Below are 26,714 nucleotides of genomic sequence, written 5' to 3' on the forward strand. Positions count from 1 at the left end.
CAATAATGCAAACACCGTTTTCCACGTTAAACTGTGAAATGTGCCATGCTTTATAATGTGGTAAATGTGAAATGTGGCTGGTAGCCCTCTAAGTAGTTCAAAGGGCATGTAAAGAGGCACTATACCTTTTCCGCGCTTAGAAGGGACTGCACTGTAAACACAAGGGCAAAGGTATTACTCCGCCAGGCTTCAGCGATTGGATGATCGTAAAGCTTCTGCTGCTTCCACCACGTGTGAGAGAAAGTTGGCGCGAAAGCAATGTTACAAGCTACGAGAAATTAAATAAAAAGGAAAACTATAACTATTAACAAGATAAGCTGAACTTCTGTACTTAAGAATTTAATTTGAAGATATAAAAGTGTTTTACTTGCCTAAGCAGAGTCAGATAGAAAGTCGATTCCTTCCATAGATTCCTCCCCTTCACTGTTGGTGCCGCCGCTACTGCTATCAGCTGGATTGATAACAAGTCGGTCAACAATCGTGTCGCACATGTAATCTGATTCCCAGAAGCGTTCCTCTTCTTTCTCCAATATGCAATACAATAAGGCGTCTGTCTGCCTTTGCCGGTCGGGTTTCTTAGCCCTGTGGTTAATCCTGAGAGGAAAGCCTGTTTTTTAGATTTTACTGCAGAATCTACCCACACCTTAGAAACAGTATGACCTTCATTCACCCATGTTTCATCAAAGAAATACAACTTTCGCCCCTCCCGCCTGTATTCGCGTATTTTCCTCAGGTAGTTCCGGCGCCACAACAATATGTCTTCTCGGTCAACAATAATATTTTTTCTGTAGCGTTGCACAAACTCGAAGCTGATTTCTTTCAGAAGTGTGTGGAAACTTGTTTTCTTAAGGTTCGGCAGATCCGGATCACTATTCACACTCACCAACACTTTATTTATTGTTGGCGCTTCGTTCCTCTCCAAAAAGTGATGAACCTTACGACGGATTCTCGCAAACTCATCGCACTGAACTTGTAACACAGGCTTTTGACGTTGATGCTTTTTCCCTGGTGTTGTTAAAATGCCATTATTTAGAACCTCGCTGCGTGCAGATTTTACACTCTTAACAGAGACACCAGTAAACTCAGATGTCAATTTCATCACATCCTGGATAACCATAGTTGGATATTTCTCGCAAAACTTTGCGAACACATTCAATACAATTTGTTTCTCGGCGCTTTTCAACGGTTTCCCGCTGCAGTGTTTAACGTAGCCAAAGCGAACATCCATCTCGCCCAAATTGAAATTCCCTCCCGCCTGCCCAGCCTTTACGCATGCGTGTTGTACCCAGAGTAAAAATTGTCACGTCTTGTGTATTTATGCCAACCTGGAGTTCATTTACATACTAAATATTGGTTATGATAATTCTAGAGTACGATAATTACAATTGTGTTGAAGGAATGTTCTATTCTTGCAAGTTAGAAAGTGGACTATATTTTGTTGCACGTGGCAGGGTCTGTTGTTCAAGCAGACTCAACGAGAAGTGTTGCCAATCCGCCTATTCTTTTGCTAAAATTAGCTGTTTTGAACTTTTTGGTCCTGTATTGGTGACAATAATGGCTTTCAGATATTTGCACAGTAGTATCATACTTATTTGACTTCATTCAAAAATAGACACGGAAGTGACCTATTTTTCGTTTGTTTATTTATTTTCTTTAACAGTAGTATTAATCCTTGTGGTATTGTTGCAGATGTTCCTATTCGAACATTCTCTTACGTCGCTGTTTGTAAATATGATGCTAGATTTTAAAAATTTTGAAAAATGGAAGAAATAAAGTGGCTGGAGTTCCATTTCGTTGGTAATTTTCGATTCGTCAAACCTCTTACGATTTTTGAGTAAATTAGACGAAATTCTGCACATATATTCTCTACGTCCATTGTAAGACAGGGTCTACTTCATTTTTTGATAGCATAAAAAAAGAAAATCGCGGATCCACGATATTGGATTTTTTTTTTCAAATTCTCTTAAAATGTTTGTCCAATTTGCGTGAAATTTAGAAAACTCTAAAAATGTATGCAAAACTACTCTAGTTATGTGAATATGTTTATACTACATATATATATTTAATAAACCTACGGATATACAAAGATAACACTCGGAAAGAACTGGCCATTCAAAAAATGGCTTTTCTTGTGAGGGATGTGAGGAGGAAAATTTGTATTCTTTATTCTATGAAAACTAGCAACAAATAGGGTATGACATGTCCACATTGTGATTATGGTGATTATCCATAAAAAGCATTTCTACAATATAATGTAGAACCCTACACACTGTGAGAATTCGCTTTTCGCTATATTCTGCAGTTATTGGTTGGCAACACTGTATTCATACACGTGCATTTGTTTACCGTACAGTTCCTTGTAAGCGCGGATCCAGTATAGTGTGAACGTACTTACGGGCTGATGTGCTGAACGATGTGATTTCCCAACACATTTGCTTTTGGCACCTACAACGTTTACCACTTTTAGTTCTCAACTATGTACATGTTAAAGTAAATAAGATGTAAAAGGTGCTCCAGAGTACAAAATAATACAAATCATTTTATTCAATACTATAAACCAATTACGTAAGAGTGTGAAGATTGGATTTTGAAATAATGTTTAATAGAAAGTTATTGACATGTGAGTCATTTGAAAAAAGTAACCTGTTGTAAATAGTGTTGCAGTATATAATTCCAGTGGAAACACAAAACGTTCATTTTAACATAACATGCTACTGCATATCCTTCTGATAAGAAAATTAAAAATATTTGTACTCATTGAGAGTAGATATATCTCGTATTGACAACAAGACTGTAAACAAATGGAAAGAAAAGTATCTTATATGTTTCTCTTCAGCACCATATAACTTGACAAGTTTAAAAACAAGATGCTGCAAATAGCTGTTGCTCAGCTTACACCACATTTCCCCACTCCAATCTCCGCAGTGACGTTGGTTCGTAGTGCAACCTGGAGGGAGCGGAATGATCTGAGGATTTTCAACAAAATTTGTATTCGCTTTTTCCTGGGCTGTTTTCTACCTGTCGGTACAGCGGCTAGAATAACGTAGTGTGGAAAACGGCATGCTTCTGCGCTCTGTGGGTGGTTCCACTCGAAAATGATCCGCTGGAGGCGCTGGTGTTGACACCGGTGCTTGGTGTTCGACTGCTTATAATGGAAGTAAATGGAGTTTTCTTTTACATGAAGCATTTCTATGAATGTGATAATTGCTATGCTATTTGGTACAGTGGTCGCGAAGATATTAACGAACATTCTAGACAGTCGACCACGTACTGTTATCGTCATACTTTCGTTAATAACACGGGAGAAAAAATACGCGTGGAATGTTCTTGGCAACTAAATTTTTGTGTATGAATTAGGTTCATTATTATTATAATCATCATCATTTCTTTTAAAGATATACACACTGAAGCATTTGTATTTTGGATATTTACTGTCTCTTTTCTTCTGCTTTAAACTAATCGCGGCGATGATGATAATGATGATTGCATGAAACGACAAGGGGAACCCCACAAAACTTTCTTAGTGCCATCGACATGAGTGTAAGGCAAACTTTCAAACCAATGGGACAAGCGACACGAGATGTTCACACTGTCACACTAGTGACACACACTTCCAGACTGTAAAATAGCATTCATTGTACATGAGGGTCCAAGCAGCAAATGACACGTTCATATGGCATATTCGCGTGCTACTTGTTACTTCGGTCGGAAAGCTCCTTAAAGGAAGGGTGCTGAGACCGAAGCGACGTGCTACAGGGGGAGTTCCCAACTAAGTGACAAGCGACATGGTGCCTTCAGTCTATTAGCAAGCGTTGCTTCCGAACAACAGATAGGCGACACGATAAACCGCACATTACAACAACAGATCTAGGCAACACGATAAGCCACACGTGTCGCTTCTGCGTCGCTCAAACTGGGCCATGCAACATGTTGCTGTGGTTTGTTGTTCGGGCATACACGATGCAATGAGTGTCTTGTTTTAGTGAGATTGCGCACCAAAGCGACAAGCGGCACGCGACACTTATCGCTTGAGGATTTCACCAACCGAACGCTCGCCTGTGCTTCCCGTCATGCCGCTATGATGTGAAATGTTGCTCTTGATTGGCACGTTTCCAAGCAACATGTGTCACTTCGGTATGAAAGTTGCCTTGGACCGAATGACTTGTGTCGCTTTGGTGTGAAATCCTCGTATCGTTTGTCGCGTGTCGCTTTGGTGTAAAATCTCCTTGAGGAAACTGTGCAGTCAGAGCTTTTGTCCCTATGGTTCGAAAGGCTGCATTGATTTCGGACTGCTCGCTTTCAAGCGACATTTGTAGTTTGTCGCCTCGGTATGAAGTATCTCTCAGGATACTATTTATATTCTAATAACATAGAAAAATAAACTCTAATACACAGTCCAAGACCTGACATCCGGAATCACATTGCGATGTTTCTTCTTGTGTTACGCATGCTATTTATTTATTAATTTTATTTTACTTTTCTTTCCAAATTAATGCCATTTCGTGACTGCAAATCACTCCACAAAGATAACTGTTTCCATCAATTCACTTACCACCTTTCTAGAGAAACAAATCTACACAATATATTCCAAAAACTAACTAAGCCGCATTACTTTCATAACAAAATTAGCACCTGGGTCGATCGCACTGCCATCTACTTGTCATCGTCTTGGGGAACCAGTTTCTTGGGTCGTTTTCCACACTACGTTATTCAAGGCGCTGTACTGTCGGAGTACAGAACTTCAGCTCACCTTTAAAACCTTTAGAACTAGAACTCTCCGATGGCGCAGTGGTAGCGTTGTCGCCTTGTAATCAAGGAATCCCGGGTTCAATTCCCAGTGGAGGCACATAGTGGTTCAGATCCCACTTTAAACTGTACGTCCAGTCCCGATTAGCCTTACTGTGCATAAAGTCGACTTAGAACAACAAATCAAATCCAATTCTTTGAAAACTTGAGAAACCATCCATTTAGATACTCCTGTGGCGACTCTTGTGGGGAGAGAGAGAGAGAGTGAGAGTCAAGTGGACTCGACAACGTTATACTCCTTCTGATTTCTCAAATATGTTGTAACATTGTAAACAATTTCTCTGGCCTGTCCTCTAAGGGGGTTTCCAGAGCAGATTGTGGATTTTGTTGGACCTGGCATGATTTGATTTTTGCATTTTAAAAATATGCAGCCAAGTATAAAGAGCAAGAACATTTCAGTGCTTCAAAAAAGAACACAGGCAAGTGTGTTATCAGATTGCCTTCTCGTAGTGATTGTTGTACGATAACACCCCACTCTGCTTTTTTTTTTAAAAAAACAAAAACAACAGACCACTGCTTGATGTCGCATTCAGAAAATGAAGTCATTCGCCCAGTAGTTTCTCTTCGTTATAAACGTTAACGGGCGTGTGTAATACTACAGTTTATGATCCGTGCACCGCACGCATTTTCAAAGACCGGATTAAATCAAATGAACCACTAATAAACTGATATGAGCCAGCACCGACAATCTACACAGTAAAAATAGTTTGTCATATTTGTTTTAGCTTAATTTTGCTGAGTTTGCACCACTCATAGTCTCAAGGCCAGACCAGTAGGTAGAATAGTGGTGGGGAGGATGACGTAATAGGAAGTGCTCCGCAGCGATCTGTGCATATCGGGACTTAACTTGTCAGGCTATAGCAACGTAACATTGGTCCACAGCCGGCATCCACTTCATCATATAAGCGAGATCTGACACTTTTTCTTTACTTAATTGCTTCCTCTCTACATTGGAGGTTCCAATAGATGGATACATAGGAGATGAATGTTGTGCCATTTGTCTGGTAGTGGTTAATGGGCACACATTCACAACTACAAACAGTGAATTACAATGCCATAATGTATATGCTACTTCAGCTTGTCGTTGCGTACATTTTATTTGAGATAGCTGAGAAAAAGGTACTTCGTTGAAAGGCAGATATTTGCTACTGTTGTGGAAGTCTTTGAAATGACGTTGTTGTAGTTGAATGACACGAAAAGGTTTCCTTCCGTTTACTGCTAGTAAAATATGAAGAAAAGAAACAGGTGACCAAAACTCACTTACATTCATTGCTTTTTCTATTTGGGAGTGCACATGGTCTACCTCTTGAATGCAGGAATGGCCAGGGGTAGAATACTTCATTGTGATATCTTCAATATGAGGGTTTCTTCATCACCAGAGACATCGTCTGATTCTTGTTTTGTGGAACACAGCTATCACTCCACATTATTCTGTGTTTTATATTAACTTTTTTTGTTATTATTTCCTGCATAATTTTAGAAACAGCACTTGCAATATTATTACCGGAGCGCCCTGTGACTATTTCTGTCCAAATTGCGCAGTACACGTCTTTGCCAGGAGCAACATGAGCCGTCATGTTGTATAAGTTTAACTTTTGCCTGTAAAATAAATTACTGATATGAGCTCTAGGGATTGTATTGACATTTTCCAAATCAAATGCAACAACAATGGTATCTATATCTTGTTTCTTGCGGTCTGTTTCCCTTTCTTTTCTGCTAGCTTCCTTGTTTGCAACATGTTGTGTATATTTGCGCTGTAATTAATTATCAAGGTCTTTTTCAATGCTCCGCATTTTGAATTCTTCACACGCAACACACCTGTCAGATTTTGGCTTCAAAAATCTAAATTGAATTCTTCATTAAAGATTTTACGGTACATTGATACCTTTAGAAACTGGCAATTATAATTGATACATTCTTGACAGTAAAGATCATACATCATTGTTATTTAAACTACTATCAAGGTATTCTTTACTTGAACTAGCTCTGCAATAGTGCGATTCAGTTTTTCGAAAAGATTTTGTGTGTTTTCGCCTTCTGTCTTTCATCTCCTTCGGGATCTTTTCCTGTGTCCTTCTGCCTCGACCATTAGGCTTCAGTATTCCAGATAAAAGGTCTTTGTTTGCATGTTCATGTTATATGTGAAATATCATTAGGCTTCTGTTTATGTCTTGTTGAAATATGGAGGTGTCCATTGTGGGAGTTGTATGTTAAGCTGCCTGTCAGTAAATCTATTGTTAAATGTTAATTAGTGGTCCGTTTATATCTCAAGTTTAAGTATGTATAAAACGCGTGCGTATTAGCCTGTGTGCATACAAGACAGCTTACAATGTGGCGACGAGAAGGTAAATTTGAGTAATTACAAGTTTGTTACAAGTCTAGTAAAATGGCTTATGTAGTACCTTTCGATAGATACAATCCTCTAAATGGATCTGTTTCTGCATATTTGGAAAGATTTGCTAATTATTGTCGTATTCAGCACGTTGCACCAGAGGAAGTTCCTACATTGATTGCTGTAATTGGATCACAATCGTATGAAGTTCTTCGAGAATTGTTTGCTCCAGCACTGCCGGAAGTTAAAACATATGAAGATATTTCACAAAGATTAATTTCTTACTATAGTCCTACTAGTAATTACATTGTGCAAAGGCTGAAACTACGGAACTGTAAACAAGAAGATGACGAACAGATTGAAGATTTCGTAAGACGGTTAAGGAAAATAGGTGAGCAATGCGGTTATGATAACTTTTTGCCAATTGCTTTATTTGATTCTCTAATTAGTGGTATTAAATCAGAAGCAATTAGAAAGCACATAATTTCTAAAAATATTATGGAATTTCAAAAGGCTTTCGAAATTGCTAAACAGATGGAAAAATTAGAGCATGACATGAAGGAATATTACAAGCAGGCTAATGTAAATCACATTTATCATCATGGGCCAAGTAGTTCTTACAATAAGGAAGATAACAGACCACAGAACGAATTAAGTGCAAGGTCAAATCAACGTTTCAGTTCAGATAGGATGCATGATACCAACAAAAGGCACTTGACAAGTAAGAATTCTGCTAGGTTTCAAAATACGATCTCAAACACACCAGGACAAGGTCATTCACGTAATTTTAGCAATTATGAAAAACAATTTACAACTTTTCATAAAGAATATCAATCTAGAACACCTCCATATAACATTCTTCCTTAACAGATTATATAATTCAGACAGTATTATCGATAAATTGGGAACACATCTCCTATAAAAATTGATTCCACCAAGAAATGCTTTTACCTCACGAACGTTACGTGGCTCAGGACATTGCAATAAAGCTTTCATTTTCTTTTCTGACAGTCTAACCCTGTCCTACTCAGCACATATCCCAGATATTCTAGTTCATGTACAAACCATACACATTTGTCCCAATTAATCTTAACGTTGTGTTCTTTTAAACGCTGCAGAACTTCCAGTGTTCGTACACACGTTTCATGTATTCCTTTCCCTGATATGAGCAAATTGTCTTGATATGGTATGACATAATTCAAACCGTGAAGTATATCTTCAATTGTTTTCTGAAATATTTGGGAAGATACACTAACTCCAAATGGTAGTTACGTATGTCGAACCAAGCCCCATGGGGTATTCATAACGAGCAATTGTTTCGCCTGATTGTCTAATGCTATTTGTAAATAAGCTTTCTTCAGGTCCAAAGCAACAAAGGTATCGTGACCATACACCTTAGGAAAAATTTCATCAATTCTTGGCAAAGGATATGTTACATTTTCCACAACCCTATTAATTGTGTTCTTAAAATCACAACACAAGCGTACATTACCATCTCTCTTTGCAACTACAACCATCGAACTTGCCCAGTCACTCTATTCCACCTTTTCCAAAATATTTTGGTCAATCAACTTGTCCAATTCTTCCTTTACTTTATCTCTCATACCAAATGCAATGTTGTAAAACTTCTTAAAAATAGGCGTAGCACCTGCTTTCATAGGTATCTTTGCTTTATAACCTATTATGGGTTGAGACAAATCTTTATTAAACAATTCATTGTAATTCACTTTGATTAAACCAACAACTCCTTGCACATTTTTAGTTTTGTTCAATTGCTTACATTTATCCAATATATGCTGCATCGTACTTGGACATTTTGTAACAAGTCGTCGTTATGCACAGCAATAAAGTTAGATTCACAAATTTTCTGACTTACACCAAGTGTGTTGAGGTAAAATCTTTTGCACACATACATTTCTTTCTTTCTAACATAGAATTTATATTTAAATGTGTTTTTCTTTCGTGAGTAAATGAGCTTGCCTTTCATACTTCTTCTTTTTATGCAACATTCTGATGTCCTTAACAGGTAGTGAACTTTTCCTGCAAGACTTTTTGCAGTGTATAAAATGACACAAATAAATTATCTTGCTCCTCAGGGCTTATATTTTTTGTGCAGCCACGAGTGCACGATTCTGTACAGTTTGTGCAATTTCAACTCCTTAGCTTTAATTTTCTTACCTCTAAAGTTGGTGTGTTCAAGGCCTGCCTGATGTTTCTTACTTGTTTGCACCTTCTTCCAGTTATCTTGGTTGCGTTTCCTTTTCCTTGTGCATGCCCGTCGCCCTTTGATAGGTGATTTTTCTATCTCTGATTCAGAAGACGAGGAGTATGGAACAAGATGCCTCGTGCTGTCGGCAACATGACTTGACGCACTGTCCTCATTTGCATCAATGAAAACCACCGTAGCAATGTCATTGCGTACGTTTTGGCATTGGTTCGGTATCTCGCAGTCAGAGCTGCTTCCTGAACTTGTAGGAACGTACTCGGATCCAGAATCCTCACAAGATAAGTTATCCATATCACTCGTGTTTGCTTGTAACGCGTGCACCGTCAGGTCAAGTACACTGGACTGGCTACGACGTGGAAGGCTTCAGACGGATCAGTGTGCCCAACTGCTGCAATACAACAATACGCTATGCACTGAACACAAAGACCGGAAACAAATTGCAAGGAGATAGAACTTTTTTGGCCCCAACTTAAAACCTCATTTGCAGATAGTACTTTTTTACCCCGTTGAATATCTTTGAAACTAATATACTTCGAAGTATGATCTTTACGGAGTACAAAGAATGTAAACCAATGGTCTGTTTAAGGTCACAAACTTATTTTCGCACAAAAGTGCAGATAGAACCTTTTTACTTTTTTAAGGTCGCGATATGTATCCTCCTAATCAATCAGTACAAAATAAAATCTTCTGTGAAGAATTTGTTTTCCAAGATGACAGTGTTTTTCACATAAATGTTTCTTGTTCTAAATTTGAAAAAAAAAATGTTTAATACCAATACTCCATTATCGTGGCAAGAATTGTGCACTTGTTGCTGCTACTTTTGGAGAAAAAAATAAAGCCCTCAAATATAGCATGAATCAAATTAATCTTTACCAATTACTAATGATACCTCAAGGCTCATGTAGTACTCAAAATATGTATCTCTGAACATTAACTGAGTCACAGTATGCTCCAAAAGTCACAAAACACACTTTCGTCTCATTTATGTGCTATCATTTTGATAAATAATGCTTTATATTTTGAAATTTGACTTGTAATTACCTGTTGTATGGTATTTACAATATGTGAAAATTTGTTGCTTTGAAATTAAGAGCTTAAAGTAAATATTTAGCTGAACACTACATAATAGATAAGTCCATCTGTGCCCTGACAAGTAATGATTTAAGAACTGCAACCAAACAGATAGAAATACTAGGCTTCTTAAGGTGGCAAGTTTCTCTTAAGGGCATGAGGGAGGGTTTCCATGAGGTTCTTCTCTCTCAGGAGCCGAGAGCACTGTTTTCAACTTAGCTTTTTTGGAGCCAGATCTGGCTCTTTCAAGAACTCATTTGGCTGTAAACTGGGACACCTGCCCCACTATGATGCCATCACTGGCACCGGCCCACATAGACTAACTTTTGGCATGAGTATACATTTTACATGTGGTGTGATATTCTTATGTTGGCTGCATCACCCCCACTCCATCTTACCTCCCCAGCTACAATTTTGTTATTCGGGAATCTTTTATTTTCGACTTCATAGGACCATTAGGGGATTATTGAGATGGGTGATACCGCCAGATGGCTGTGCGGTCTAAGGTGCTGTGCTTTGGGCTCCGACTGTGGGACTGCATGGGTATGAGTACACCTGGATTCTCGGCCTATGTATAGGACCAGTGGCAACCCACCATCGTGAGGAAATTGGGGAGCTACGTAACTCGGTCTCGGAAATCTCCTATAACGGCTGGTGTTTGACGTGCTGACCCCATTACCGGCTGAAGATCTCCACACCTCTAGCTAGAATTGTGGGAGGGAGACCGGCATTCGGGGGATCTGCCTGGGTCCTTCAAGGGCTGTCAAGCCATGGGTTATTTATAGATACCGCCAGATGTAGTCAGTTAAAACTAAGAATAAATTGTCATTACTTTAAGTTAATGGTAATAGCAGTGTCCCCCACCTCTTTCTTTGATAACTAAAATTATCCTGGGAGGCACTTTATCCAGTCTTCGTAAATCTAGATCCTTGAAAGTCAACTTTAGCTCCATTTAAAATAAAATTTAGCTGTTTTAAGTGCATCAGGTTTGACAACACCGCCAGGATGGCCATAGGAGGCAAGGAGAAAAGCATTATGCTTATGGGAGCATTATTTTATTTGTTCTCTCGGGAATAGCAAACATCCAGTGATGTAGAAAAGTACATGAACAATTTCTTAGTCATAGGAAAAGTCGAAGTTGATTCTGCATAAGGAAAACATGGGATTCTGTAAATACTTATTCATATTTTTCAAACATTGTGTCTATCTTAATAAACTTAAAAAACCGCTTCCACTTGCAACATGGAGAGAAATTCATACTGTACTCTCTTGTCCAGCTGCGGATTTTTTTTAGTAGCAGAGCCCATTCTGACGATATTGAAATAAATGCATAACTGGTGTGAAACTGTCACTCTTCCCCTTAAACAAGTTATAAGCTTGATATAGTCGAGAAAAGATAATGTCGTCTGGGGAACTAATTGCAAAGGAAATGAAATGAACTGCCCCTGTAGTAAAAAAAAAATGTGAGGAATCCGATTTTTAAGCCATCTTGAAAAAATGGTGCCAAAAATTCACCTTGAAAAGTAAAACAATTGATATCTCAAAAATGTGTATTGTACACAAAAAGTGAAGATAACCAAAATGAAAGAACAGAAAATTTGCTAAATTATGGTTTTTGTTTGATAGAGCTACCATAAATCTTCATTGAATTACAAAGTTTCAAAAATTTTCTTTCATTTTTAAAATAGCATAAACGTTGGTTTCCGACACAAGTAATAGCAAACATGTAAGAAACTATGCAATTTATGTCCGAAAGTCACTGGACCAAATACATAGCTCATGATTTCCTCTAGAGAATGGTTTGATGATATAAAAATGCAAACACACTAAAATGCAATGTAAAATGTTATCCATTTTACTTCTTTTCATCATGTTGGCAGTGTCCATGAGGAGCAAATGTGAGCTATATAATGTAATATCATTTTGTGCTGCATTTTAGTGATTTTCTATGTATTTTATCTAGTGAAAAAGGTAGCACTGTGTGTTTTGAACTTGTTAACTTTTTAAAACAAATATGTTAAAATTCAGAAAATAAATATCTAATGTAAAAGCCAATAACATTACATTTTCATGTGGTTATCAATTAAATTTACCAGACATTTGAATTGTTACAAAATGTATGATAGTTAAATTGTTTTGAATTGATATCCTTGAAATTATTGCAATGTATCCAATATTTAACCCATTTTCTATTCATACAGTAGTCTTATTTCTGTTGAATATTACATGGAAATGCCTAGCAGAGGATATGTAAATCCAAGTTGAAGGGAATTGAAAATTTGCAGGTGAATATCAGTTATACAGTGATGTGCCCAGAAATCTCATTTGAGAGCAGAGCAGTTTGAAGCTTATTTTTGTAGCTGATATGTAGATTTTCATTTATTTATACATTTTTTTAAAGGAAAATTAGCATCAGGGGGTTATAATCCATACTCTCCCCCTATTCATGAGTGCACCACATTTATAATATCTTTGTGCATATTGATAAGAGTGATACTTGGTACAATGTCGAGGGTTGCATTGGTATCTATTTTCAGGATTCCGTACCTCAACAGTCACAATCAATGGGAGAATCAGAAAATGGATCCAGTATGTATCGACAGCATGGAACAACTTACCAGTGCCTTGTGTGTGGGAAATTGTGCATTGTGAAACAACATATGGTCTATCACATTCGGACTCATACTGGTGAACGTCCTTATAAATGTGAAATATGTGGTGTTTCTTTTACGCAACCGTCCAACATGTATAGGCATAAACGCACTCAGCATTTTAAGATGTGTGAAGGTCAAGACTGATTCTGCATGGCTGCTGTCAAGTGCAAACAAAATTTAATGTTATTGGATAGTACTGATCTTTGTTTTTAAGATTTCTACTTTCAGTGTTTAATTGTAGGATATAAATCATGTGAATATGCACAAATTGCCAAACCGTGAAAATTGTATACGCATCATGGATTTATCATACTCGTTACTTTGCAAATGAACATATTGGTTTTGTAGGGTTGTGTGGGATGGAAAAGTTTTGTTTGGGCAAGATCAAGACAGGAAACACATGCCCAGTACTTGGAAAATTTTCTACATGTAAACTATTGTATCTTTCCAGACCTCAGTAAATGCCAACTTTGAAACTTTAATCTTCAGTACTACATAATGTAGTTGTTCTCAGGATTTCTAACATGAAAACTTCCATTTCTTCATAATTTCCAAACACTTGTAGTACTGGAAAATTTATATCATTTATCCTTGTTTTTTCTCCCTGGTGAGAGTTCCAATTTTCTGACAGTGGGGGAATTTTAGAAATATATATTTATTTATTTATTTATTTAACGCCTTCTTTTAAATGGCGTAGTTAAGGCCATACAAAGCCTTTTATTCCACTCAACCATACACATAAAATTACACATTATTATATTATACACAAAGTACATTAAGTTATTTCACATAATTCCACACACACACATTATACTCATACACACAAGTCTTAAAGCCCTGAATATAACACACAAAATACAAAATATATAATACACAAAATACGATATTGGAATGCAAAATTTAAAATTGTATAGAAGTAATTACAAAGTATTTTAAGAATTAATGCACTTGCATATGCCCTTTGGTCTGCTTGACAGGGGAAGATCTAACGAGAATTCTGAAGAGAGTGGCGAACACGTCTGCTAAAGGAAGCGACGGAGCTTACTGTTCTAGTGCTTTCTGGCAACTGATTCCATAGTCTTACAGCCGATACAGAGAAAGAGTTGGAGAAGAAGTTTGATCTGTGGACGGGGATAGAGAGAGATGAGGAGCTGCGTGATCTGGTGTCGCGATCGTGAAATTCGTGAAGAAATTGGAAGCGAGAGAGGAGATAGGAAGGTGACTTGAGGTTGAGAACTTTGTAAAGTAAGACCAGAGTGTGCAGCGTTCGTCTCTCTTGCATACGTAGCCACCCCAATTTGAGAAAATAAGGTGATAGGTGGTCCCAATATTTTAAATTAAAAATGTATGTTACGCAGGCATTTTGAACACTCTGCATATGTCTAGCTGACTCACCTGTTAAGCCGGAATACGCTACGTCACAATAATCTAAATGACATAAAACTAGGGATTGACATAGTTTGGCCTTGATAGAGTTGGGGAGGAACTTGCCCATGCGTCTTATAGAATACAGAGATGCAAAGGCTTTTCTACACGCCAAACTTGTGTGATGTGACCATGATAAATTTCCGTCTAATACAATTCCCAGATCTTTAACAGTTTGGTTAAATGGAATGTGAGTCGAATGTACAAGAATGGAAGGCTGAATGTTAAGATCTACGTAACGTTTCAGTTTATAAGAAGCAATCAAAATTGCTTGTGTTTTATTAGGGTTAATATACATGCCATTGTCTAGCGACCAGTTAACAATCCTCTCTATATCTTCATTAACCTTGAAAATGCCATCGCTTAACATTACTGGCTGTGCAGAATAGTACAAGTGAAGGTCATCGGCATACAGGTGATAACGGCATTGTTTTAAGATATTTGGCAGGTCATTAATGTATAAAGAAAATAATAAAGGGCCGAGTACGCTTCCTTGCGGAACGCCACAAGTGATCTCAGATAGCGCCGAGCACTTGCCATCATAAACCACCCTTTGTTTACGTCCAGTTAAGTAGGATTTGACCCAGTCGGTTGCAGAGGTGGTGAAATTAAAAAATGATTTTAGCTTGGAAATGAGAATATCATGGTCGAGTGACTGGAATGCTTTTGTGTAGTCCAATAAAACTAAAACTGTCGCCTGTCTGCAGTCCATAGCTTGTCTGACGTCGTCGGTTATGTGAGTCATGGCGGTGCTAGTGCTGTGATTAGGTCTAAATCCCGACTGAAACGGAGCCAGAACTTCATTTGTATGTCGGCTGATTTGGTCATGAGCAATGTATTCTAATGCTTTCGATAGCGCGGGAAGAATACTGATAGGTCGGAAATTGTCAATGGAAGTGGCGGGGTCAGTCTTGGCGAGAGGTAGAACGTGTGCAATTTTCCACTTATCTGGAAATATACCAGAGCGGAGAAAGATTAAAAATGTCAGTGATGTATGGCAATACATGAGGTAAAATCATCTTTATTAGTCGCAATGGGAGGTTGTCGGCTCCTTCAGAACCAGATTTGATCCGACTGATTGCGGTTGCAACTTGGAACTCATAGACTGGGTTAAAACTAAACTCTATCATTTCTGTTTTGTGGTTTGCTATAGTTCTAATAGTAACATTTTTAGCATCGTTATTCATTGAATTACAGAGAGAGAAATGTGTATTTAATTCATCAAGGGACGAAACATGAGTAGGATCTACGTTCCGTTTCACTCCTAGCCCTAGATTCCTTAATTTATTTCTTGCATATTTAATAATTCGTAAGAAAGCCTCCTCTTTGCGTTGTGCACGGCCTGATTACATCGATTTCTCAACACGCGGTAGTTATTAAAACTATTTAAAGTATTTGGACATTTGAGGCACTTGTCAGATTTAAACCTGCGGTGAGCCGAATCGCGCTCTGCCATAAGTGCGAGAATGCTGTTGGTCATCCAGGGGGAAGCAGGCCACGTGACGCATTTTTTCTTTAGTGGAGCATGTTTGTCGAAAAGGTGTAAGATTAGACTATTTAATTCATTAAGCTTATCGTTAATATTACTGAAGCTGTATATTGAATTCCATGGGGTTCTTGTAGCATCTTCATTTAGTGAAGCGAGGTTAATTTTCTTTAAATCGCGGTATTCAATTACGTTTGGCTTGGATTTTGGAACATTGAGCGAGTAAGCAACGTAAATAAGGTCGTGGAACGAGAGACCGCAGGCGCTCGTTTGTCCATGTTTGGTGATTTGAGAGCTGTCTCCTGTTAAGATGACATCTAGCCAAGAATGCGAGGTAGCCGTGTGGAAGGTAGGATCGAGCTTCAAAATATTTAGATTGTAAGAAGAGATAGCAGCGCGGAATTTATTTACTTCAGGTTTGTCAGTTTCTAAATGAAAGTTCAGATCGCCCAGTAATAATACATGCGAGTACATGGAAATGAGTTTAGCCAGTTCCTCCTCACAATTTACAAAGCACGTTCCAGGTGGACAGTACGCAACAGCCAGCAGTAGCTTGTGTTTGTTGATGGTAAGTTCCAGGAAAATATATTCTGTCATTCGTGCGTAGTTACAGTCAGATTTAGCCACAACCACCGCATTAATATCCTCCCTTATCAGTGCCTGTCGCTTCGGAAGACGTTGTAGCCTCGCAAGGAGACCATGCTGGAGGGTGTGAGGGGAATAAGCCATGTCTCCGATACAAGAATGCAGTGGAGATTCAGGGGGGAGAAAATAGCTTTGAAGCTATCGAGGTGCGCTTCGATGCTCTGTGCATTCACATGTGACACCAAGTGCATTCACGTGTGACACCAACAGTGAGTTCGGACAAGTCTTCAGTCGTTTCCGAGAGTCCCGTCTGTGCTGACCGCGGGGGGGCGGAGTGCCAGGGTAATTAGCAGAGCGACAACCCTCTTCAGAATTTCGTCCACTGTCACCGAGATGCGTTGTTGCCAGATTAGCCATTTTTAGAATTGAGGTTTAACGAAGAGAAACAAGATGGGAGAAGAAACATTAGCATACCAAAATTAAATTTAGAATTATTACTTACCCTGTCAAGCAGAATAGCATGGAGGAAAGCATCAGGGAATGACACACACACACACACACGCACATTAAAAAACGATAACATAAACAAGAACCCGGACAAAAAACTCACACTAAACACACATGATTTGAACACATCACACACAATTATTCATACACAGCGTATCATAATGACAAAAGTCACATATGCTCTTCATTACACTTCATACTCAGTTCAAGTTGCACCCCATCTCAAGGGAGAACGTCAAGATCCTCGAGGGAAGATACAAGGTAGCGACGACCTCCGTGAGGTACGAAAATGCGCCCATCTTGGCTCCAGGCATTGAGTTTCCCTACACGATCCTTTGCCACCCGCAAAACCCTCTGCCTGTAGGGAGTTAGCGACTCTGTAATTAATAGGGACGAGTTCTTTAGCATCTTCTTTGACTTCCACACCTCGTTCCTGGAGCGGTAGCTTACAAATTTCACTATGATGGGGCGTTTTCCCGATCTCAAGACTTCCGCAGACGATCTTTTCGGAGGGCCAAGCCTATGGCACCGGTCAACGTGCTCAAGCTTGATATGCTGCAACTGAAGCTTATTTCGAAGTGTCTGGAGCACGATGCTGTCCACATCTTCATTGGTGGTTTCGGGGACCCCATGCAGCAAAATGCAGTTCCTCCTAGAGTACTGGGCTAGGTCATCTATTTCAATGGTGTTCTTCTGTATCTGCTTGTCCATGCTGTCTAGGTCTCGCCGCAGCGCTGTCATGGAGTCGCTCGTCGATCTCTTAAATTCCACAAACTCCTCTCTGAGGTTCAGGAGTGACTTGCGGAGGTCAGCATCTTCTTGCACCGATCCATGGTTGTTTAGCAACTCATCAAGCCGTTGCTGGAATGCTTCCATACTTTTGCCTATTTCTTCCACTTTGGTCGAAACAACTGATAGTGTAGGCTTGGACATGATAACAACCCTGAAGATCCACACGGTGAAGCTATTGACCTGGCGAAAGATGTGGCAACGTACAACGGTGGAGAATAGAATGCAAGGCTAGCTGAGGGGTGAAAGCACGGAGCTCTATTCAAGCACTTCAACTGTCAACATTTGCCAAAGTTGAAATTAGGATGCGATTTTTTTTTCACCATTTTGTTACTGATCTTTTTTTTTTTTATTTTGTTCATACCTATTGTCTCGACATCATTTCCTAGTATCATTTCTGTGTTACAAATCAAATGAATATCCTATAGTTGGTTACATGTTAACGTTTAAACATGCACTTCAGTGCTGGTGACTTGTGAAAACAATCAAGATATTGAAAATGTCATAAAATTTTGAATAGTTGTTATGATCCAATGGATGCTGTAATACAGGGAGTCCAAAAATCATATTTATAACTTTACAACTGCACATTAATTATGACACCCTATATAATGTACGTTCATGGTATTTGCTGAATAATAAACTGCAAAGATCAAAGTTTTAATTGCTTCTGGTGTCCCATTGACGTAGCAGGTTGTGTATTATGAAAAAGGGGTTCCCGCAAGATAAAGTACAGTTCATCACTTTATTTATGGAAACATCATCTGATATGCAAACACAGCGACATTTCTGGACTTTGTATGGGAAAACCCTGCTAATGGCACCAGCAATTTGCTCTCTAACCTAAAGAAATGTAGCTGCGTTTGCATATCAGATGTTGTTTTGATGAATAAAGCGACAAATTGGGCTTTCTCATGTGGGGACTACTTTTTTCATAATACACAGCCTGTTACGTCAGTGAGGCACCCGAAACAGTGGCAATGTCAATTAAAACATTTGATTGCACCTTCTTCCAGTTATCTTGGTTGCGTTTCCTTTTCCTTGTGCATGCCCGTCGCCCTTTGATAGGTGATTTTTCTGTCTCTGATTCAGAAGACGAGGAGTATGGAACAAGATGCCTCGTGCTGTCGGCAACATGACTTGACGCACTGTCCTCATTTGCATCAATGAAAACCACCGTAGCAATGTCATTGCGTACGTTTTGGCATTGGTTCGGTATCTCGCAGTCAGAGCTGCTTCCTGAACTTGTAGGAACGTACTCGGATCCAGAATCCCCACAAGATAAGTTATCCATATCACTCGTGTTTGCTTGTAACGCGTGCACCGTCGGGTCAAGTACACTGGACTGGCTACGACGTGGAAGGCTTCAGACGGATCAGTGTGCCCAACTGCTGCAATAGTACAATACGCTATGCACTGAACACAAAGACTGGAAACAAATTGCAAGGAGATAGAACTTTTTTGCCCCAACTTAAAACCTCATTTGCAGATAGTACTTTTTTACCCCGTTGAATATCTTTGAAACTAATATACTTCCAAGTATGATCTTTACGGAGTACAAAGAATGTAAACCAATGGTCTGTTTAAGGTCACAAACTTATTTTCGCACAAAAGTGCAGATAGAACCTTTTTACTTTTTTAAGGTCGCGATATGTATCCTCCTAATCAATCAGTACAAAATAAAATCTTCTGTGAAGAATTTGTTTTCCAAGATGACAGTGTTTTTCACATAAATGTTTCTTGTTCTAAATTTGAAAAAAAAAATGTTTAATACCAATACTCCATTATCGTGGCAAGAATTGTGCACTTGTTGCTGCTACTTTTGGAGAAAAAAATAAAGCCCTCAAATATAGCATGAATCAAATTAATCTTTACCAATTACTAATGATACCTCAAGGCTCATGTAGTACTCAAAATATGTATCTCTGAACATTAACTGAGTCACAGTATGCTCCAAAAGTCACAAAACACACTTTCGTCTCATTTATGTGCTATCATTTTGATAAATAATGCTTTATATTTTGAAATTTGACTTGTAATTACCTGTTGTATGGTATTTACAATATGTGAAAATTTGTTGCTTTGAAATTAAGAGCTTAAAGTAAATATTTAGCTGAACACTACATAATAGATAAGTCCATCTGTGCCCTGACAAGTAATGATTTAAGAACTGCAACCAAACAGATAGAAATACTAGGCTTCTTAAGGTGGCAAGTTTCTCTTAAGGGCATGAGGGAGGGTTTCCATGAGGTTCTTCTCTCTCAGGAGCCGAGAGCACTGTTTTCAACTTAGCTTTTTTGGAGCCAGATCTGGCTCTTTCAAGAACTCATTTGGCTGTAAACTGGGACACCTGCCCCACTATGATGCCATCACTGGCACCGGCCCACATAGACTAACTTTTGGCATGAGTATACATTTTACATGTGGTGTGATATTCTTATGTTGGCTGCATCACTCCCACCCCATCTTACCTCCCCAGCTACTTTTTTTTTAAGGCACTGTGGCTGAGGTGAAGATGACAATTTTGTTATCCGAGAATCTTTTATTTTCGACTTCATAGGACCATCGGTGGATTATTGAGATGGGTGATACCGCCAGATGGCTGTGCGGTCTAAGGTGCTGTGCTTTGGGCTTCGACTGTGGGAGGGCATGGGTTTGAGTACACCTGGGTTCTCTGCCTATGTATAGGACCAGTGGCAACCCACCATCGTGAGGAAATTGGGGAGCTAAGAGTGAGTAGCGTAACTCAGTCTCGGAAATCTCCTATAACAGCTAGTGTTTGACGTGCTAACCCCATTACCGGCTGAAGATCTCCACACCTCTAGGTAGAATTGTGGGAGGGAGACCGGCATTCGGGGGATCTGCCTGGGTCCTTCAAGGGCTGTCAAGCCATGGGTTATTTATAGATACCGCCAGATGTAGTCAGTGAAAACTAAGAATAAATTGTCATTACTTTAAGTTAATGGTAATAGCAGTGTCCCCCACCTCTTTCTTTGATAACTAAAATTATCCTGGGAGGCACTTTATCCAGTCTTCGTAAATCTAGATCCTTGAAAGTCAACTTTAGCTCCATTTAAAATAAAATTTAGCTCCTTTATGAGCATCAGATTTGACAACACTGCCAGGATGGCCATAGGAGGCAAGGAGAAAAGCATTACGCTTATGGGAGCATTATTTTATTTGTTCTCTCGGGAATAGCAAACATCCAGTGGCGTAGAAAAGTACACTGACGGAAAAAGGACACGAACAATTTCTTAGTCATAGGAAAAGTCGAAGTTGATTCTGCATAAGGAATACATGTGATTCGGTAAATACTTAGACACAATGTTTGAAAAATATGAATATCTTAATAAACTTAAAAAACCGCTTCCATTTGCAACATGGAGAGAAATTCATACTGTACTCTCTTGTCCAGCTGGGGATTTTTTTAGTAGCAGCGCCCATTCTGACGATATTAAAATAAATGCACAACTGGTGTGAAACTGTCACTCTTCCCCTTAAACAAGTTATAAGCTTGATATAGTCGAGAAAAGATAATGTCGTCTTGGGAACTAATTGCAAAGGAAATGAAACAAACTGCCGCTGTAGTAAAAAAAAAAATGTGAGGAATCAAAATTTTGAAGCCATCTTGAAAAAATGGTGCCAAAAATTCACCTTCAAAAGTAAAGCAATTGATATCTCAAAAACTGTGTATTGTACACAAAAAGTGAAGATAACCAAAATGAAAGAACAGAAAATTTGCTAAATTATGGATTTTGTTTGATAGAGCTACTATAAATCTTCATTTAATTACAAAGCTTCAAAAATTTTCTTTAATTTTTAAAATAACATAAAAGTTGGTTTCAGTCACAAATAATTGCAAACATGTAAGAAACTATGCAATTTATGTCCTAAAGTCACTGGACCAAATACATAGCTCATGATTTCCTCTAGTTAATAGTTTGATGATATAAAAATGCAAACACACTAAAATGCAATGTAAAATGTTATCCATTTTACTTCTTTTGGCAGTGTCCATGAGCAGCAAATGTGAGCTATATAATGTAATATCATTTTTTGCTGCATTTTAGTGATTTTCTATGTATTTTATATAGTTAAAAAGTGGCAGTATGTGTTTTGAACTTGTTAACTTTTTAAAACAAATATGTTAAAATTCAGAAAATAAATATCTAATGTAAAAGCCAACAACATTACATTTTCATGTGGTTATCAATTAAATTTACCAGACATTCGAATTGTTATATCAATGTATGATAGTTAAATTGTTATTAATTGATAGCCTTGAAATTATTGCAATGTATCCAATATTTAAAACCCATTTTCGATTCAGACAGTAGTCTTATTTCTGTTGAATATTACATGGAAATGGCTAGCAGAGGATATGTAAATCCGAGTTGAAGGGAACTGAATATTTGCAGGTGAATATCAGTTATACAGTGATGTGCCCAGAAATCTCATTTGAGAGCAGAGCAGTTTGAAGCTTATTTTTGTAGCTGATATGTAGATTTTCATTTATTTATACATATTTTTAAAGGAAAATTAGGATCAGGGGGTTATAATCCATACTCTCCCCCTATTCATGAGTGCACCTCATTTATAATATCTTTGTGCATATTCATAAGAGTGATACATTGTCGAGGTTTTGCATTATATCTTTGTGCATATTGATAAGGGTGATACTTGGTACAATGTCGAGGGTTGCATTGGTATCTATTTTCAGGATTCCGTACCTCAACAGTCACAATCAATCGGAGAATCAGAAAATGGATCCAGTATGTATCGACAGCATGGAACAACTTACCAGTGCCTTGTGTGTGGGAAATTGTGCAATGCAAAACATCATATGATCTATCACATTCGGACTCATACTGGTGAACGCCCTTATAAATGTGAAATATGTGGTGTTTCTTTTACGCAACAGTCCAACATGTATAGGCATAAACGCACTCAGCATTTTAAGATGTGTGAAGGTCAAGACTGATTCTGCACGGTGCCAACTTTGAAACTTTAATCTTCAGTACTACATAATGTAGTTTTTCTCAGCATTTCTAACATGAAAACTTCCATTTCTTCATAATTTCCAAACACTTGTAGTACTGGAAAATTTATATCATTTATCCTTGTTTTTTCTCCTTGGTGAGAGTTCAAATTTTCTGACAGTGGGGGAATTTTAGAAATAATTTGCCAAAGTTGAAATTAGGATGGGATTTTTTTTTCACCATTCTGTTACTGATCTTTTTTTTTTTATCTTGTTCATACCTATTGACATCGACATCATTTCCTAGAATCATTTCTGTGTTACCAATCAAATGAATATCCTATAGTTGGTTACATGTTAACGTTAACACATGCACTTCAGTGCTGGTGACTTGTGAAAACAATCAAGATATTGAAAATGTCATGAAATTTTGAATAGTTGTTATGATCCAATGGATGCTGTAATACAGGGAGTCCAAAAATCATATTTATAACTTTACAACTGCACATTAATTATGAACACCCTATATAATGTACATACATGGTATTTGCTGAATAATAAACTGCAAAGATCAAAGTTTTAATTGCTTCTGGTGTCCCATTGACGTAGCAGGTTGTGTATTATGAAAAAGGGGTTCCAGCAAGATAAAGCACAGTTCGTCACTTTATTTATGGAAACAACATCTGATATGCATAAACAGCGACATTTCTGGACTTTGTATGGGAAAACCCTGCTAATGGCACCAGCAATTCGCTCTCTAACCTAAAGAAATGTAGCTGTGTTTGCATATCAGATGTTGTTTTGATGAATAAAGCGACAAATTGGGCTTTCTCATGTGGGGACTACTTTTTTCATAATAGACAGCCTGCTACGTCAGTGAGGCACCAGAAACAGTGGCAATGTCAATTAAAACTTTTGATATTTACAGTATATTATTCAGCAATTACCACGAACGTACATAATATAGTGTGTTTCTAATTAATGTGCAAAGTTGTAAAGATGATTTTTGGATACTCTGTACTTTCTAAGGTTTGTATTATTACATTACACATTTTGATATCAATGAGGTCTTGAGTGACTTGTGTATCATTGTTAAGGTTAAACACGAACAATTTGCCATCTTTTAGAGGGATGGTAACTATTCCATTAAAAGTAAATTATATTTGTAGAACTCCTAAGTGTTTGTGAATGTACATAATACTTGAATATCTGATAGAACTGAACATTTTGACTTGCGTAATATTGATTTATAGATTCACTACCATTCACACAGTTGTGGATTATTGTTAGGAATATTTTTGTACCGAAAAATAGTTGGAAGTAAGATACGTATAAACAACATGTGTATGTATGATTGATTTTTATTGGTGAACGCATGTAAGACCTTTCAACCTTACTTGCACCTGTTCAAAGTATTACAGTGATAGATTGTTTTACTTTGATGCCTTTACAATTTTGCATATCAGGGAAGTTTAACTGTCTAAGTATGTATTTTTTATTGTAATATTATTCATTACTCACATTCTGCTTTGTTTGGGCACACTTACAAAGAATGTTTATAAGATTGATTCCCCACTAATATGTAATCCCCTGTTGTGATCCTGGTATTCATGACAATTGATATCGGTCATTTTTAACATTTATTAAGAGATATTTGAGAGTACTCTAAATTGACTTATTGTAGCTGTAGAGTATTTACAGGGTGTCTATAATTTTGTAAAAACAAAATTCCCTGACTTTTCAGGATTTTCCACACTAAGAACCAAAATTTTCCAGACCAAATCATTAGGGCAATTATTGTACATGTCTGGAAGGTCACTATATTTCAACTAAATGCATGCTTAAAATCTCATTAAATTTAATATTAAAATTTCTACTTCACATGTAAAGGTAATAACGAGATGGGGAAGGAAACAAGTATCAGGGGTGAGTTTTTATGTGATACTTGACATGATTAATGACTAATGATTAACAAAGAATTATTTTTAAAAAGTAATCATAAATTACTGCATAAATAATATCTACATGAAAATAGTCCAAATTTTAGTGTAAGAACTGGTAATGGTCAGTATATTAAACTGAAGTATAGTTTGTCAACAAGTTTTAAATTTCTTTCTTCAACTGCTACAAAAATGTTGACTTTTTCCAGACAGTAAATTTCCCTGACATTTCTATGACTTTTCCAGAAAAAATAAATTCCCTAACTTTTCCAGGTGTTCCAGACTGGTAGACATCCTGAACCACTACTTTGAAAACCTGATTGTTACATTTTCAACTACAGTGTCAGTGAAAATTTTGAAGTGTGTTAGCATTGGTTCAAAGGAGTATCCAATCAGCTTCAAAATTCCCAAAGATCCTCTCAATGACTAAAATATTCTTTTCATCATTTACACAACTACTTCATTTCACGACTTGAAATTCTACAATCAGTTTCTTGCACTCCAAGCAAGCAACAAACCAGTCAGGTTCATCAATGTTGGTTTTTAGGAAGCACAGTTTTCATCTAATGCAAGGCTGGCAACTGATTAATTGAATGTATAATGCTACAAGGAATTAATTTGTAACAGAACTCTTTGAACTGAAGCTTCCTTCTCACTCTGTGGACATTGCAAAATCTTCCTTACAGATTACTGTGCCATTTTCTCAATAATAGTGTACCATTTAAATGTCACCATACACACAGCTGCAAGAAGAATCTTTTATGCAAGAATGCTACTTAAAAAATGTTTGCAGAATACGACAATGATTGATGGTAAAATGGCCATTTAATGTTATTGTATTTCTTGAATCCAACGTTTTTCATTTTTTATGATTGTTGTTATCTTCCTGTGGATACATAGTATGTTTTGTTAGCTGGCATAGTCAAAAATCTGTTTAAAAATTCACGCACATATAAAGTTATGTTATAAGAGACTAATTTTAGTCCATAAGAAATAAATACAAATGTTATATTTGTAACATTATTCAGTTTTGTCATTTTAAACTTTAATTTACATTCCATAGAACTTGAGTTTCAAAATTTAAAAAGGCCCTGTTGAATTTACTCGCAAGTTGCCTATTCAAGAGATTACATGAAAACTACATTGAGCAGTACATAACAAATTGTTAAAATTTACAATGTTGAATGTACAATGGATGATATTCAGCAAACAACTTCCCCCACAATTCACTGCGAAAAAGCATGCCCGCTGCCATGATTCCGGCAAATGTTTCAGAATGTGTTGGAAACCTGTTTCATAAGTATTGTGATCACAGCTTTTGTGGCAGTGATTCAAGGCACAAATATAACTATTATATGCCAAATGTAGTCATTCACATTTTGCTAAGACTTGTAACAATGACCAGAGTATCTAGAAAGATGTTATTTGTCACAAAACAACGTCGTATAAAGCTACGTAACATACGAAAAAAATACAGGACTATGGAGCATGCTTCTCATGGAATCGATTGGGCCTATCCAATAGTGTAGTGGCTAATGCTATCCCCTTGTAATGAAAGGATCCAAAATTCGATTCTCGGTGAAGGAAAATTTAAAATATTTTCTTATAAAGTTAATTAAAAACAAACTTTGTCTCATGAAAATAATAATTTATAGAAATGTTCCGAAGTACAAAATTGTGTACTATACTTTTTAAGGCCGTAACGTATCATTGTCACTTTTTGTATGTATATTGAGACAGCTGAAAAGTATTTACAAATACTGCGAACACATCCCCTGATTGATGCGTTCGCAATGTTGCAAACCATCTGGATGTAAAGAGTAGCATAAAAGTTATATAACGCTAGCCATAAACACAGTACTTGCTTTTAAAATACGATTCATATTTCACCCTGGATTGGAAAAATCACGCCAT

The 26,714-nt window shown here is 37.5% G+C and overlaps 1 protein-coding gene across 1 annotated transcript in view; it reads left to right on the top strand.

Annotated features, from left to right (window-relative positions):
- Nucleotides 1-26,714, top strand: part of LOC145994855 (zinc finger and BTB domain-containing protein 8A-like) — a 54,441-nt gene that overhangs the window by 20,645 nt on the left and 7,082 nt on the right. The window lies entirely within an intron of this gene.

This window comes from Lepisma saccharinum, chromosome 11 (genome assembly GCF_977018435.1).
Source record: "Lepisma saccharinum chromosome 11, izLepSacc3.1, whole genome shotgun sequence".
Taxonomy (NCBI): Eukaryota; Metazoa; Arthropoda; class Insecta; order Zygentoma; family Lepismatidae; genus Lepisma; species Lepisma saccharinum.